Source organism: Triturus cristatus, chromosome 12 (genome assembly GCF_964204655.1).
Source record: "Triturus cristatus chromosome 12, aTriCri1.1, whole genome shotgun sequence".
Taxonomy (NCBI): Eukaryota; Metazoa; Chordata; class Amphibia; order Caudata; family Salamandridae; genus Triturus; species Triturus cristatus.
In genome coordinates this window covers 726288097-726302392 of record NC_140595.1, presented here as the reverse complement: position 1 = coordinate 726302392, position 14296 = coordinate 726288097, and the positions used below count along the sequence as shown (strand labels likewise).

The 14296-nt window shown below is 40.5% G+C and overlaps 6 non-coding genes across 6 annotated transcripts; all 6 read left to right on the top strand.

Moving 5' to 3' along the window:
• Positions 1–1078: 1078 nt before the first annotated feature.
• Positions 1079–1160, top strand: TRNAS-AGA (transfer RNA serine (anticodon AGA)). Its single transcript has one exon. It is a non-coding gene; the product is annotated as a tRNA-Ser (tRNA).
• Positions 1161–2441: 1281 nt separating this feature from the next.
• TRNAH-GUG (transfer RNA histidin (anticodon GUG)) lies at positions 2442–2513 on the top strand. The gene has a single exon. It is a non-coding gene; the product is annotated as a tRNA-His (tRNA).
• Positions 2514–5101: 2588 nt separating this feature from the next.
• On the top strand, positions 5102–5183 carry TRNAS-AGA (transfer RNA serine (anticodon AGA)). Its single transcript has one exon. It is a non-coding gene; the product is annotated as a tRNA-Ser (tRNA).
• A 3941-nt stretch (positions 5184–9124) lies between these two features.
• On the top strand, positions 9125–9206 carry TRNAS-AGA (transfer RNA serine (anticodon AGA)). Its single transcript has one exon. It is a non-coding gene; the product is annotated as a tRNA-Ser (tRNA).
• A 1281-nt stretch (positions 9207–10487) lies between these two features.
• On the top strand, positions 10488–10559 carry TRNAH-GUG (transfer RNA histidin (anticodon GUG)). Its single transcript has one exon. It is a non-coding gene; the product is annotated as a tRNA-His (tRNA).
• Positions 10560–13147: 2588 nt separating this feature from the next.
• TRNAS-AGA (transfer RNA serine (anticodon AGA)) lies at positions 13148–13229 on the top strand. Its single transcript has one exon. It is a non-coding gene; the product is annotated as a tRNA-Ser (tRNA).
• Positions 13230–14296: the final 1067 nt, after the last annotated feature.

Sequence of the window (14296 nt, the reverse complement as noted above, 5' to 3'; positions counted from 1 at the left end):
AATTTACTCACTTGTTTCCAAGAACTGTCCCAGGACTGAATCTAGGATCCAGTCCTGGATTTAGAAAAGTAATCCTGAAAGTAATTAATTGCATATAACTTAAAATTCCCATTGAGCTCAATGTATTGTTGTGATTCAAATTGTGTTGCCTATTGCAATAAACTGTAACTATGACCTGCAAAAGTCAATTGCCTATTGCAAAGTATTTAACTAAAGCATCTCATTCTGAGAAAGTATATTTTGATACCTATTGTGTGTTCTAAAATAAAACAACAATATCTTTTGTATGCAAACCAATGGCCTAGAGTTCAGTTCTTGAGTGTGTGAGACCATTTGCTGACTGAGTGTGTACAACAAATGTTTTACACTGTACTCTGATACTGCCTTACTGCTCGGCAAGCTACCACTTTAGAGAGTAAGGTTATATCTAACTTTAGCCTCTGCCAAACCTCTGGGGACTGGGGACTCTGTGCACACTGTACCTATTTGGGAACAGTATATACAGAGCCACTTTCTCACAGTAGTGATAAAGTGATTAGAGTCCTACGGCCAACATAAAGATACAGCAAAACGTGAGGTGAAAAGCAAAAAGGTTGCTGGTAGGCCACCTTAAGGATGCCAGGTCTAACAAAAACTGAACTAAGGATAACATGAATAAAACATCAGGTTTCTCTACTGCATTTGGTGAGACAAGTGGGCCTTCTTTTATCTTCCATTCAAGCAATCTTTGACAGACCCCTTTATTATAGAGCTTTTCAAGGATTAAAGATAAGGCACTTACAAAGGAGTCCCAAATAATCAGAGATGGTTGACTTCTGTAATATGGGTCGTAGACTAAAAGCAGCGCAAAAACAGAGTGCAACAGGGTCCAAAAAACTTGAGTGCCACAAGAGAGTTTGAATGCAAGCGTATCCTTTTACAGATCCAGAGATATACTCATGCAATTTTTGTTTTTAGGACAGAACGTGCATGATGAAAAAAACATTGTTTTTAAAAAGCGCATTGCAGAATATCAGTACTTTGATGTGGGAAAACTTCAAAACTTTCAAACAAAATATTTGTAGGCAGCTTACAGCAAGTTGTTGTGGCCGAGTGGTTAAGGCGATGGACTAGAAATCCATTGGGGTATCCCCGCGCAGGTTCGAATCCTGCCAACAACGAGAATCATTTTATTATCGGCTACAATTTCAGAAGTTAACCTTTAGTATTTCTTCCATTTCAGTTTTATAAATAGGTGGCTTATTTTTGTGTCACTATTGCCTCTCCACATATTTGTTATCGCTACCTCTTTCATGTCTTTGCTACACCTCATTCCTACTTTAGCACTGGTGTAAACGCTTCAAATTATTATACCGTTGCTCTCTCATTCATACCTGCGCATGCACTTGAAAGTTACTTTACCAATAAAAGACGCAAAGAGAGAAATAGAACAAAAGTGCTGGCTGGATTGGCAAACACACTTCATAAAACTGCATTTTCTTTTTTATTCTCCCCCGTGTTACATGCTTAACCTCCCCATGTGTAATTTCTCTTAACCTGCTGTCCCAGGAAGAGAATTTCATGTACAGGCTCTTTCTGTGTTTTTTTCCCTAGTCTGTCTTTCCCATTTCTTAGCTGTGTAACTGTTCCTTTACGCGCTCTATTTAAACGCCATCAATCTCATTTGAGCTCCTTGCTCCCGCTTCTGTTTTCTCCACCTCTCATACTGCCAGTTCTCTCTTTCTCTGTGGTTGGTGGCTACTTTCCTGAGCTTCCGAAGCCACGTGGTTCCTGCCTCTTGTTGTCAGACTTGAATTGGAAAAGGAACCATATTAACAAGCCTTTACCACTCACACACGGCGGAAGTTTATACTTTAATTCAGTGAGCTAAGAAAAGCGTGTTGTGGGTCCCCTACGAGCCATGGTGCTTGCTTCATCATGATTTGGCACCAGTCATTAGCCGCAGCTCTGCTAATGAGCCACTGAGGTCAGTTTCAATATTTACTCAAAAACATAACCATGCAGCCCACCCCTCAACTGTGTATTTATCTTGCTTTTCTTCTGTTCGTGTGATTAGCTGGGAGGAGCTCACGGCGACATCCTCCCTATAGAAGTGTAGATGGATCACTCTCTAACTCTTTCTTGCTTCACATATAAATGGCTTGAAAGGTGCAGGGAAGATGCAGGTCTAATAGACAGAATAGAAGGCCTGTGCCAGGTGGGTTTCTCTGCATTGGTGTCCCATCACAGGTCCGCAAGTGTAATGTGTGATCTTTGACTCCTGGCATTTCACAAGCAGGCGGCCAGGAAACGGTTTCAGCCTATCAACCACTGAGGAGACGCAGCCTCTGAATGAGGAATGAGGAAGCAATGAATACATCCAGCCTATCACAGGAACAGCCCTGAGTGTTCCGAATTATAAATTCTCCATGTCACTGTATGTCGTTGAGCCCAAGTAGCTCGCCGTGATCGTATAGTGGTTAGTACTCTGCGTTGTGGCCGCAGCAACCTCGGTTCGAATCCGAGTCACGGCATTGTGGTTGGCAATGTCACGGCAGTTGGGTGTTAATTTTACAGAATTAGCAAATGTACCAGTGGTTTTTGTAAAATGTCTATTAAAAACAGATCCTTTCAAATATTTAAACCATCTAACAACAAATGATTTAAACTCGCATGATTATAAGCTGTAGCTATAATGTATTTACTTACATAAATTATCGTTCTTGAACCTATTGGGGGTGGAGGGGGAGCGGAGCTCACCCCCCAGGTGCAGTTGAGTGACCTGTGTTGTGGCTCTCTAGAGGGAAGGCACAAATTTTGCTGTCACCCAGCCCAATCCAGACTTGTATTGGGGCCAGGTTTCAGGCAAATAGAGCAGTAAGTGCAGAGACATGTTCACTCTCTAAAAGTGGCATTTCTAAAATAGTAAAGTTAAATCCAACCTCACCAGTAAGTAGGATTTTCAATAAATAAATAAAGCTACTCCTCTCCGATATGGAATTACCAAATAAAAAGTATAGGGGAATACACAGAGCTAACCTATGAGAGGGGTAGACCTCACAGTAGTGAAAAATGAAATAGACTGTTTGGTACTTACAGGACACGCGAACCACCAAAGTACATATCTTATTTTTTACTTACATAGCATCATGCACCTAGGACTACCTAGGGCCTACCTTAGGTGTAAATTATATGTAATAAAAGGGGAGTTTAAGGCTTGGCAAGTAGGCTGGGACTCCCCTGGGAGACCCCTGAGTCTATGCCCAGAACCATATCTCTGCCAGTCGAGTACTTACCTAAAAGCCGATAACTCACTTTTCTTCCATAGGCTAACATTGAGTGGTTTCACTTGGAAATTCTTCTAAGTGGTGTGGAGTTTTGGAACTTTAAAATATTCATCTAAAATCAGCCAAACAACGAATTCTGATTTACTCACCTGTTATCAGGAGAGACCTCAGTGCTGCATCTTGGAGCTCAGTACTGACCCTGAAAAGTAATTTTAACCGTACTTACCAGTAACTCGAATTTCCTTCCATGGGATATCATTGCCTGCTTTTTGCTGAAAATTTTCTAAGTGTCGATTTTTGAAACTTACAAATATTCTTTAAAAATCGTACCAACTGTGAAAACGTAATTGTTTACCTGTTTTAGATAGATGTCCCAGTACTGAGCCTAGGAGCCCAGCACTGGATTACAAAAGTAACGAGAACGTACTTTACCCGTAACTTGAATTTTCTTCCATAGGAAACCATTGACTGTTTTTCTGTGAAATTTCTTCTAAGTGTCGATTTTGCAAACATGTAAATATTCCTTAAAAATCGCCTGTATAACTTAAACGCAGTTTCTCAACTGCTTACAGGTGGTACAGTAGTGCTGGATCTAGGATCCAACACTGACCTAGAAAAAGTAACCATAACCCCACTTACCTGCTAAGTGAATTTCCTTCCATAGGATAACATTGGTAATTTGATCAGCAAAAGTTTCTAAGTGTCAACTTTTAAAATAGCAAAATATTGCTTAAAAATCACAACAGTAACTAAAACGAATTTACTCACTTGTTTCCAAGAACTGTCCCAGGACTGAATCTAGGATCCAGTCCTGGATTTAGAAAAGTAATCCTGAAAGTAATTAATTGCATATAACTTAAAATTCCCATTGAGCTCAATGTATTATTGTGATTCAAATTGTGTTGCCTATTGCAATAAACTGTAACTATGACCTGCAAAAGTCAATTGCCTATTGCAAAGTATTTAACTAAAGCATCTCATTCTGAGAAAGTATATTTTGATACCTATTGTTGGTTCTAAAATAAAACAACAATATCTTTTGTATGCAAACCAATGGCCTAGAGTTCAGTTCTTGAGTGTGTGAGACCATTTGCTGACTGAGTGGGTACAACAAATGTTTTACACTGTACTCTGATACTGCCTTACTGCTCGGCAAGCTACCACTTTAGAGAGTAAGGTTATATCTAACTTTAGCCTCTGCCAAACCTCTGGGGACTGGGGACTCTGTGCACACTGTACCTATTTGGGAACAGTATATACAGAGCCACTTTCTCACAGTAGTGATAAAGTGATTAGAGTCCTAAGGCCAACATAAAGATACAGCAAAACGTGAGGTGAAAAGCAAAAAGGTTGCTGGTAGGCCACCTTAAGGATGCCAGGTCTAACAAACACTGAACTAAGGATAACATGAGTAAAACATCAGGTTTCTCTACTGCATTTGGTGAGACAAGTGGGCCTTCTTTTATCTTCCATTCAAGCAATCTTTGACAGACCCCTTTATTATAGAGCTTTTCAAGGATTAAAGATAAGGCACTTACAAAGGAGTCCCAAATACTCAGAGATGGTTGACTTCTGTAATATGGGTCGTAGACTAAAAGCAGCGCAAAAACAGAGTGCAACAGGGTCCAAAAAACTTGAGTGCCACAAGAGAGTTTGAATGCAAGCGTATCCTTTTACAGATCCAGAGATATACTCATGCAATTTTTGTTTTTAGGACAGAACGTGCATGATGAAAAAAACATTGTTTTTAAAAAGCGCATTGCAGAATATCAGTACTTTGATGTGGGAAAACTTCAAAACTTTCAAACAAAATATTTGTAGGCAGCTTACAGCAAGTTGTTGTGGCCGAGTGGTTAAGGCGATGGACTAGAAATCCAATGGGGTATCCCCGCGCAGGTTCGAATACTGCCAACAACGAGAATCTTTTTATTATCGGCTACAATTTCAGAAGTTAACCTTTAGTATTTCTTCCATTTCAGTTTTATAAATAGGTGGCTTATTTTTGTGTCACTATTGCCTCTCCACATATTTGTTATCGCTACCTCTTTCATGTCTTTGCTACACCTCATTCCTACTTTAGCACTGGTGTAAACGCTTCAAGTTATTATACCGTTGCTCTCTCATTCATACTTGCGCATGCACTTGAAAGTTACTTTACCAATAAAAGACGCAAAGAGAGAAATAGAACAAAAGTGCTGGCTGGATTGGCAAACACACTTCATAAAACTGCATTTTCTTTTTTATTCTCCCCCGTGTTACATGCTTAACCTCCCCATGTGTAATTTCTCTTAACCTGCTGTCCCAGGAAGAGAATTTCATGTACAGGCTCTTTCTGTGTTTTTTTCCCTAGTCTGTCTTTCCCATTTCTTAGCTGTGTAACTGTTCCTTTACGCGCTCTATTTAAACGCCATCAATCTCATTTGAGCTCCTTGCTCCCGCTTCTGTTTTCTCCACCTCTCATACTGCCAGTTCTCTCTTTCTCTGTGGTTGGTGGCTACTTTCCTGAGCTTCCGAAGCCACGTGGTTCCTGCCTCTTGTTGTCAGACTTGAATTGGAAAAGGAACTATATTAACAAGCCTTTACCACTCACACACGGCGGAAGTTTATACTTTAATTCAGTGAGCTAAGAAAAGCGTGTTGTGGGTCCCCTACGAGCCATGGTGCTTGCTTCATCATGATTTGGCACCAGTCATTAGCCGCAGCTCTGCTAATGAGCCACTGAGGTCAGTTTCAATATTTACTCAAAAACATAACCATGCAGCCCACCCCTCAACTGTGTATTTATCTTGCTTTTCTGCTGTTCGTGTGATTAGCTGGGAGGAGCTCACGGCGACATCCTCCCTATAAAAGTGTAGATGGATCACTCTCTAACTCTTTCTTGCTTCACATACAAATGGCTTGAAAGGTGCAGGGAAGATGCAGGTCTAATAGACAGAATAGAAGGTCTGTGCCAGGTGGGTTTCTCTGCATTGGTGTCCCATCACAGGTCCGCAAGTGTAATGTGTGATCTTTGACTCCTGGCATTTCACAAGCAGGCGGCCAGGAAACGGTTTCAGCCTATCAACCACTGAGGAGACGCAGCCTCTGAATGAGGAATGAGGAAGCAATGAATACATCCAGCCTATCACAGGAACAGCCCTGAGTGTTCCGAATTATAAATTCTCCATGTCACTGTATGTCGTTGAGCCCAAGTAGCTCGCCGTGATCGTATAGTGGTTAGTACTCTGCGTTGTGGCCGCAGCAACCTTGGCTCGAATCCGAGTCACGGCATTGTGGTTGGCAATGTCACGGCAGTTGGGTGTTAATTTTACAGAATTAGCAAATGTACCAGTGGTTTTTGTAAAAAGTCTATTAAAAACAGATCCTTTCAAATATTTAAACCATCTAACAACAAATGATTTAAACTCGCATGATTATAAGCTGTAGCTATAATGTATTTACTTACATAAATTATCGTTCTTGAACCTATTGGGGGTGGAGGGGGAGCGGAGCTCACCCCCCAGGTGCAGTTGAGTGACCTGTGTTGTGGCTCTCTAGAGGGAAGGCACAAATTTTGCTGTCACCCAGCCCAATCCAGACGTGTATTGGGGCCAGGTTTCAGGCAAATAGAGCAGTAAGTGCAGAGACATGTTCACTCTCTAAAAGTGGCATTTCTAAAATAGTAAAGTTAAATCCAACCTCACCAGTAAGTAGGATTTTCAATAAATAAATAAAGCTACTCCTCTCCGATATGGAATTACCAAATAAAAAGTATAGGGGAATACACAGAGCTAACCTATGAGAGGGGTAGACCTCACAGTAGTGAAAAATGAAATAGACTGTTTGGTACTTACAGGACACGCGAACCACCAAAGTACATATCTTATTTTTTACTTACATAGCATCATGCACCTAGGACTACCTAGGGCCTACCTTAGGTGTAAATTATATGTAATAAAAGGGGAGTTTAAGGCTTGGCAAGTAGGCTGGGACTCCCCTGGGAGACCCCTGAGTCTATGCCCAGAACCATAACTCTGCCAGTCGAGTACTTACCTAAAAGCCGATAACTCACTTTTCTTCCATAGGCTAACATTGAGTGGTTTCACTTGGAAATTCTTCTAAGTGGTGTGGAGTTTTGGAACTTTAAAATATTCATCTAAAATCAGCCGAACAACGAATTCTGATTTACTCACCTGTTATCAGGAGAGACCTCAGTGCTGCATCTTGGAGCTCAGTACTGACCCTGAAAAGTAATTTTAACCGTACTTACCAGTAACTCGAATTTCCTTCCATGGGATATCATTGCCTGCTTTTTGCTGAAAATTTTCTAAGTGTCGATTTTTGAAACTTACAAATATTCTTTAAAAATCGTACCAACTGTGAAAACGTAATTGTTTACCTGTTTTAGATAGATGTCCCAGTACTGAGCCTAGGAGCCCAGCACTGGATTACAAAAGTAACGAGAACGTACTTTACCCGTAACTTGAATTTTCTTCCATAGGAAACCATTGACTGTTTTTCTGTGAAATTTCTTCTAAGTGTCGATTTTGCAAACATGTAAATATTCCTTAAAAATCGCCTGTATAACTTAAACGCAGTTTCTCAACTGCTTACAGGTGGTACAGTAGTGCTGGATCTAGGATCCAACACTGACCTAGAAAACGTAACCATAACCCCACTTACCTGCTAAGTGAATTTCCTTCCATAGGATAACATTGGTAATTTGATCAGCAAAAGTTTCTAAGTGTCAACTTTTAAAATAGCAAAATATTGCTTAAAAATCACAACAGTAACTAAAACGAATTTACTCACTTGTTTCCAAGAACTGTCCCAGGACTGAATCTAGGATCCAGTCCTGGATTTAGAAAAGTAATCCTGAAAGTAATTAATTGCATATAACTTAAAATTCCCATTGAGCTCAATGTATTGTTGTGATTCAAATTGTGTTGCCTATTGCAATAAACTGTAACTATGACCTGCAAAAGTCAATTGCCTATTGCAAAGTATTTAACTAAAGCATCTCATTCTGAGAAAGTATATTTTGATACCTATTGTGTGTTCTAAAATAAAACAACAATATCTTTTGTATGCAAACCAATGGCCTAGAGTTCAGTTCTTGAGTGTGTGAGACCATTTGCTGACTGAGTGTGTACAACAAATGTTTTACACTGTACTCTGATACTGCCTTACTGCTCGGCAAGCTACCACTTTAGAGAGTAAGGTTATATCTAACTTTAGCCTCTGCCAAACCTCTGGGGACTGGGGACTCTGTGCACACTGTACCTATTTGGGAACAGTATATACAGAGCCACTTTCTCACAGTAGTGATAAAGTGATTAGAGTCCTACGGCCAACATAAAGATACAGCAAAACGTGAGGTGAAAAGCAAAAAGGTTGCTGGTAGGCCACCTTAAGGATGCCAGGTCTAACAAAAACTGAACTAAGGATAACATGAATAAAACATCAGGTTTCTCTACTGCATTTGGTGAGACAAGTGGGCCTTCTTTTATCTTCCATTCAAGCAATCTTTGACAGACCCCTTTATTATAGAGCTTTTCAAGGATTAAAGATAAGGCACTTACAAAGGAGTCCCAAATAATCAGAGATGGTTGACTTCTGTAATATGGGTCGTAGACTAAAAGCAGCGCAAAAACAGAGTGCAACAGGGTCCAAAAAACTTGAGTGCCACAAGAGAGTTTGAATGCAAGCGTATCCTTTTACAGATCCAGAGATATACTCATGCAATTTTTGTTTTTAGGACAGAACGTGCATGATGAAAAAAACATTGTTTTTAAAAAGCGCATTGCAGAATATCAGTACTTTGATGTGGGAAAACTTCAAAACTTTCAAACAAAATATTTGTAGGCAGCTTACAGCAAGTTGTTGTGGCCGAGTGGTTAAGGCGATGGACTAGAAATCCATTGGGGTATCCCCGCGCAGGTTCGAATCCTGCCAACAACGAGAATCATTTTATTATCGGCTACAATTTCAGAAGTTAACCTTTAGTATTTCTTCCATTTCAGTTTTATAAATAGGTGGCTTATTTTTGTGTCACTATTGCCTCTCCACATATTTGTTATCGCTACCTCTTTCATGTCTTTGCTACACCTCATTCCTACTTTAGCACTGGTGTAAACGCTTCAAATTATTATACCGTTGCTCTCTCATTCATACCTGCGCATGCACTTGAAAGTTACTTTACCAATAAAAGACGCAAAGAGAGAAATAGAACAAAAGTGCTGGCTGGATTGGCAAACACACTTCATAAAACTGCATTTTCTTTTTTATTCTCCCCCGTGTTACATGCTTAACCTCCCCATGTGTAATTTCTCTTAACCTGCTGTCCCAGGAAGAGAATTTCATGTACAGGCTCTTTCTGTGTTTTTTTCCCTAGTCTGTCTTTCCCATTTCTTAGCTGTGTAACTGTTCCTTTACGCGCTCTATTTAAACGCCATCAATCTCATTTGAGCTCCTTGCTCCCGCTTCTGTTTTCTCCACCTCTCATACTGCCAGTTCTCTCTTTCTCTGTGGTTGGTGGCTACTTTCCTGAGCTTCCGAAGCCACGTGGTTCCTGCCTCTTGTTGTCAGACTTGAATTGGAAAAGGAACCATATTAACAAGCCTTTACCACTCACACACGGCGGAAGTTTATACTTTAATTCAGTGAGCTAAGAAAAGCGTGTTGTGGGTCCCCTACGAGCCATGGTGCTTGCTTCATCATGATTTGGCACCAGTCATTAGCCGCAGCTCTGCTAATGAGCCACTGAGGTCAGTTTCAATATTTACTCAAAAACATAACCATGCAGCCCACCCCTCAACTGTGTATTTATCTTGCTTTTCTTCTGTTCGTGTGATTAGCTGGGAGGAGCTCACGGCGACATCCTCCCTATAAAAGTGTAGATGGATCACTCTCTAACTCTTTCTTGCTTCACATATAAATGGCTTGAAAGGTGCAGGGAAGATGCAGGTCTAATAGACAGAATAGAAGGCCTGTGCCAGGTGGGTTTCTCTGCATTGGTGTCCCATCACAGGTCCGCAAGTGTAATGTGTGATCTTTGACTCCTGGCATTTCACAAGCAGGCGGCCAGGAAACGGTTTCAGCCTATCAACCACTGAGGAGACGCAGCCTCTGAATGAGGAATGAGGAAGCAATGAATACATCCAGCCTATCACAGGAACAGCCCTGAGTGTTCCGAATTATAAATTCTCCATGTCACTGTATGTCGTTGAGCCCAAGTAGCTCGCCGTGATCGTATAGTGGTTAGTACTCTGCGTTGTGGCCGCAGCAACCTCGGTTCGAATCCGAGTCACGGCATTGTGGTTGGCAATGTCACGGCAGTTGGGTGTTAATTTTACAGAATTAGCAAATGTACCAGTGGTTTTTGTAAAATGTCTATTAAAAACAGATCCTTTCAAATATTTAAACCATCTAACAACAAATGATTTAAACTCGCATGATTATAAGCTGTAGCTATAATGTATTTACTTACATAAATTATCGTTCTTGAACCTATTGGGGGTGGAGGGGGAGCGGAGCTCACCCCCCAGGTGCAGTTGAGTGACCTGTGTTGTGGCTCTCTAGAGGGAAGGCACAAATTTTGCTGTCACCCAGCCCAATCCAGACTTGTATTGGGGCCAGGTTTCAGGCAAATAGAGCAGTAAGTGCAGAGACATGTTCACTCTCTAAAAGTGGCATTTCTAAAATAGTAAAGTTAAATCCAACCTCACCAGTAAGTAGGATTTTCAATAAATAAATAAAGCTACTCCTCTCCGATATGGAATTACCAAATAAAAAGTATAGGGGAATACACAGAGCTAACCTATGAGAGGGGTAGACCTCACAGTAGTGAAAAATGAAATAGACTGTTTGGTACTTACAGGACACGCGAACCACCAAAGTACATATCTTATTTTTTACTTACATAGCATCATGCACCTAGGACTACCTAGGGCCTACCTTAGGTGTAAATTATATGTAATAAAAGGGGAGTTTAAGGCTTGGCAAGTAGGCTGGGACTCCCCTGGGAGACCCCTGAGTCTATGCCCAGAACCATATCTCTGCCAGTCGAGTACTTACCTAAAAGCCGATAACTCACTTTTCTTCCATAGGCTAACATTGAGTGGTTTCACTTGGAAATTCTTCTAAGTGGTGTGGAGTTTTGGAACTTTAAAATATTCATCTAAAATCAGCCGAACAACGAATTCTGATTTACTCACCTGTTATCAGGAGAGACCTCAGTGCTGCATCTTGGAGCTCAGTACTGACCCTGAAAAGTAATTTTAACCGTACTTACCAGTAACTCGAATTTCCTTCCATGGGATATCATTGCCTGCTTTTTGCTGAAAATTTTCTAAGTGTCGATTTTTGAAACTTACAAATATTCTTTAAAAATCGTACCAACTGTGAAAACGTAATTGTTTACCTGTTTTAGATAGATGTCCCAGTACTGAGCCTAGGAGCCCAGCACTGGATTACAAAAGTAACGAGAACGTACTTTACCCGTAACTTGAATTTTCTTCCATAAGAAACCATTGACTGTTTTTCTGTGAAATTTCTTCTAAGTGTCGATTTTGCAAACATGTAAATATTCCTTAAAAATCGCCTGTATAACTTAAACGCAGTTTCTCAACTGCTTACAGGTGGTACAGTAGTGCTGGATCTAGGATCCAACACTGACCTAGAAAAAGTAACCATAACCCCACTTACCTGCTAAGTGAATTTCCTTCCATAGGATAACATTGGTAATTTGATCAGCAAAAGTTTCTAAGTGTCAACTTTTAAAATAGCAAAATATTGCTTAAAAATCACAACAGTAACTAAAACGAATTTACTCACTTGTTTCCAAGAACTGTCCCAGGACTGAATCTAGGATCCAGTCCTGGATTTAGAAAAGTAATCCTGAAAGTAATTAATTGCATATAACTTAAAATTCCCATTGAGCTCAATGTATTATTGTGATTCAAATTGTGTTGCCTATTGCAATAAACTGTAACTATGACCTGCAAAAGTCAATTGCCTATTGCAAAGTATTTAACTAAAGCATCTCATTCTGAGAAAGTATATTTTGATACCTATTGTTGGTTCTAAAATAAAACAACAATATCTTTTGTATGCAAACCAATGGCCTAGAGTTCAGTTCTTGAGTGTGTGAGACCATTTGCTGACTGAGTGGGTACAACAAATGTTTTACACTGTACTCTGATACTGCCTTACTGCTCGGCAAGCTACCACTTTAGAGAGTAAGGTTATATCTAACTTTAGCCTCTGCCAAACCTCTGGGGACTGGGGACTCTGTGCACACTGTACCTATTTGGGAACAGTATATACAGAGCCACTTTCTCACAGTAGTGATAAAGTGATTAGAGTCCTAAGGCCAACATAAAGATACAGCAAAACGTGAGGTGAAAAGCAAAAAGGTTGCTGGTAGGCCACTTTAAGGATGCCAGGTCTAACAAACACTGAACTAAGGATAACATGAGTAAAACATCAGGTTTCTCTACTGCATTTGGTGAGACAAGTGGGCCTTCTTTTATCTTCCATTCAAGCAATCTTTGACAGACCCCTTTATTATAGAGCTTTTCAAGGATTAAAGATAAGGCACTTACAAAGGAGTCCCAAATACTCAGAGATGGTTGACTTCTGTAATATGGGTCGTAGACTAAAAGCAGCGCAAAAACAGAGTGCAACAGGGTCCAAAAAACTTGAGTGCCACAAGAGAGTTTGAATGCAAGCGTATCCTTTTACAGATCCAGAGATATACTCATGCAATTTTTGTTTTTAGGACAGAACGTGCATGATGAAAAAAACATTGTTTTTAAAAAGCGCATTGCAGAATATCAGTACTTTGATGTGGGAAAACTTCAAAACTTTCAAACAAAATATTTGTAGGCAGCTTACAGCAAGTTGTTGTGGCCGAGTGGTTAAGGCGATGGACTAGAAATCCATTGGGGTATCCCCGCGCAGGTTCGAATCCTGCCAACAACGAGAATCTTTTTATTATCGGCTACAATTTCAGAAGTTAACCTTTAGTATTTCTTCCATTTCAGTTTTATAAATAGGTGGCTTATTTTTGTGTCACTATTGCCTCTCCACATATTTGTTATCGCTACCTCTTTCATGTCTTTGCTACACCTCATTCCTACTTTAGCACTGGTGTAAACGCTTCAAATTATTATACCGTTGCTCTCTCATTCATACCTGCGCATGCACTTGAAAGTTACTTTACCAATAAAAGACGCAAAGAGAGAAATAGAACAAAAGTGCTGGCTGGATTGGCAAACACACTTCATAAAACTGCATTTTCTTTTTTATTCTCCCCCGTGTTACATGCTTAACCTCCCCATGTGTAATTTCTCTTAACCTGCTGTCCCAGGAAGAGAATTTCATCTACAGGCTCTTTCTGTGTTTTTTTCCCTAGTCTGTCTTTCCCATTTCTTAGCTGTGTAACTGTTCCTGTACGCGCTCTATTTAAACGCCATCAATCTCATTTGAGCTCCTTGCTCCCGCTTCTGTTTTCTCCACCTCTCATACTGCCAGTTCTCTCTTTCTCTGTGGTTGGTGGCTACTTTCCTGAGCTTCCGAAGCCACGTGGTTCCTGCCTCTTGTTGTCAGACTTGAATTGGAAAAGGAACTATATTAACAAGCCTTTACCACTCACACACGGCGGAAGTTTATACTTTAATTCAGTGAGCTAAGAAAAGCGTGTTGTGGGTCCCCTACGAGCCATGGTGCTTGCTTCATCATGATTTGGCACCAGTCATTAGCCGCAGCTCTGCTAATGAGCCACTGAGGTCAGTTTCAATATTTACTCAAAAACATAACCATGCAGCCCACCCCTCAACTGTGTATTTATCTTGCTTTTCTTCTGTTCGTGTGATTAGCTGGGAGGAGCTCACGGCGACATCCTCCCTATAAAAGTGTAGATGGATCACTCTCTAACTCTTTCTTGCTTCACATACAAATGGCTTGAAAGGTGCAGGGAAGATGCAGGTCTAATAGACAGAATAGAAGGCCTGTGCCAGGTGGGTTTCTCTGCATTGGTGTCCCATCAC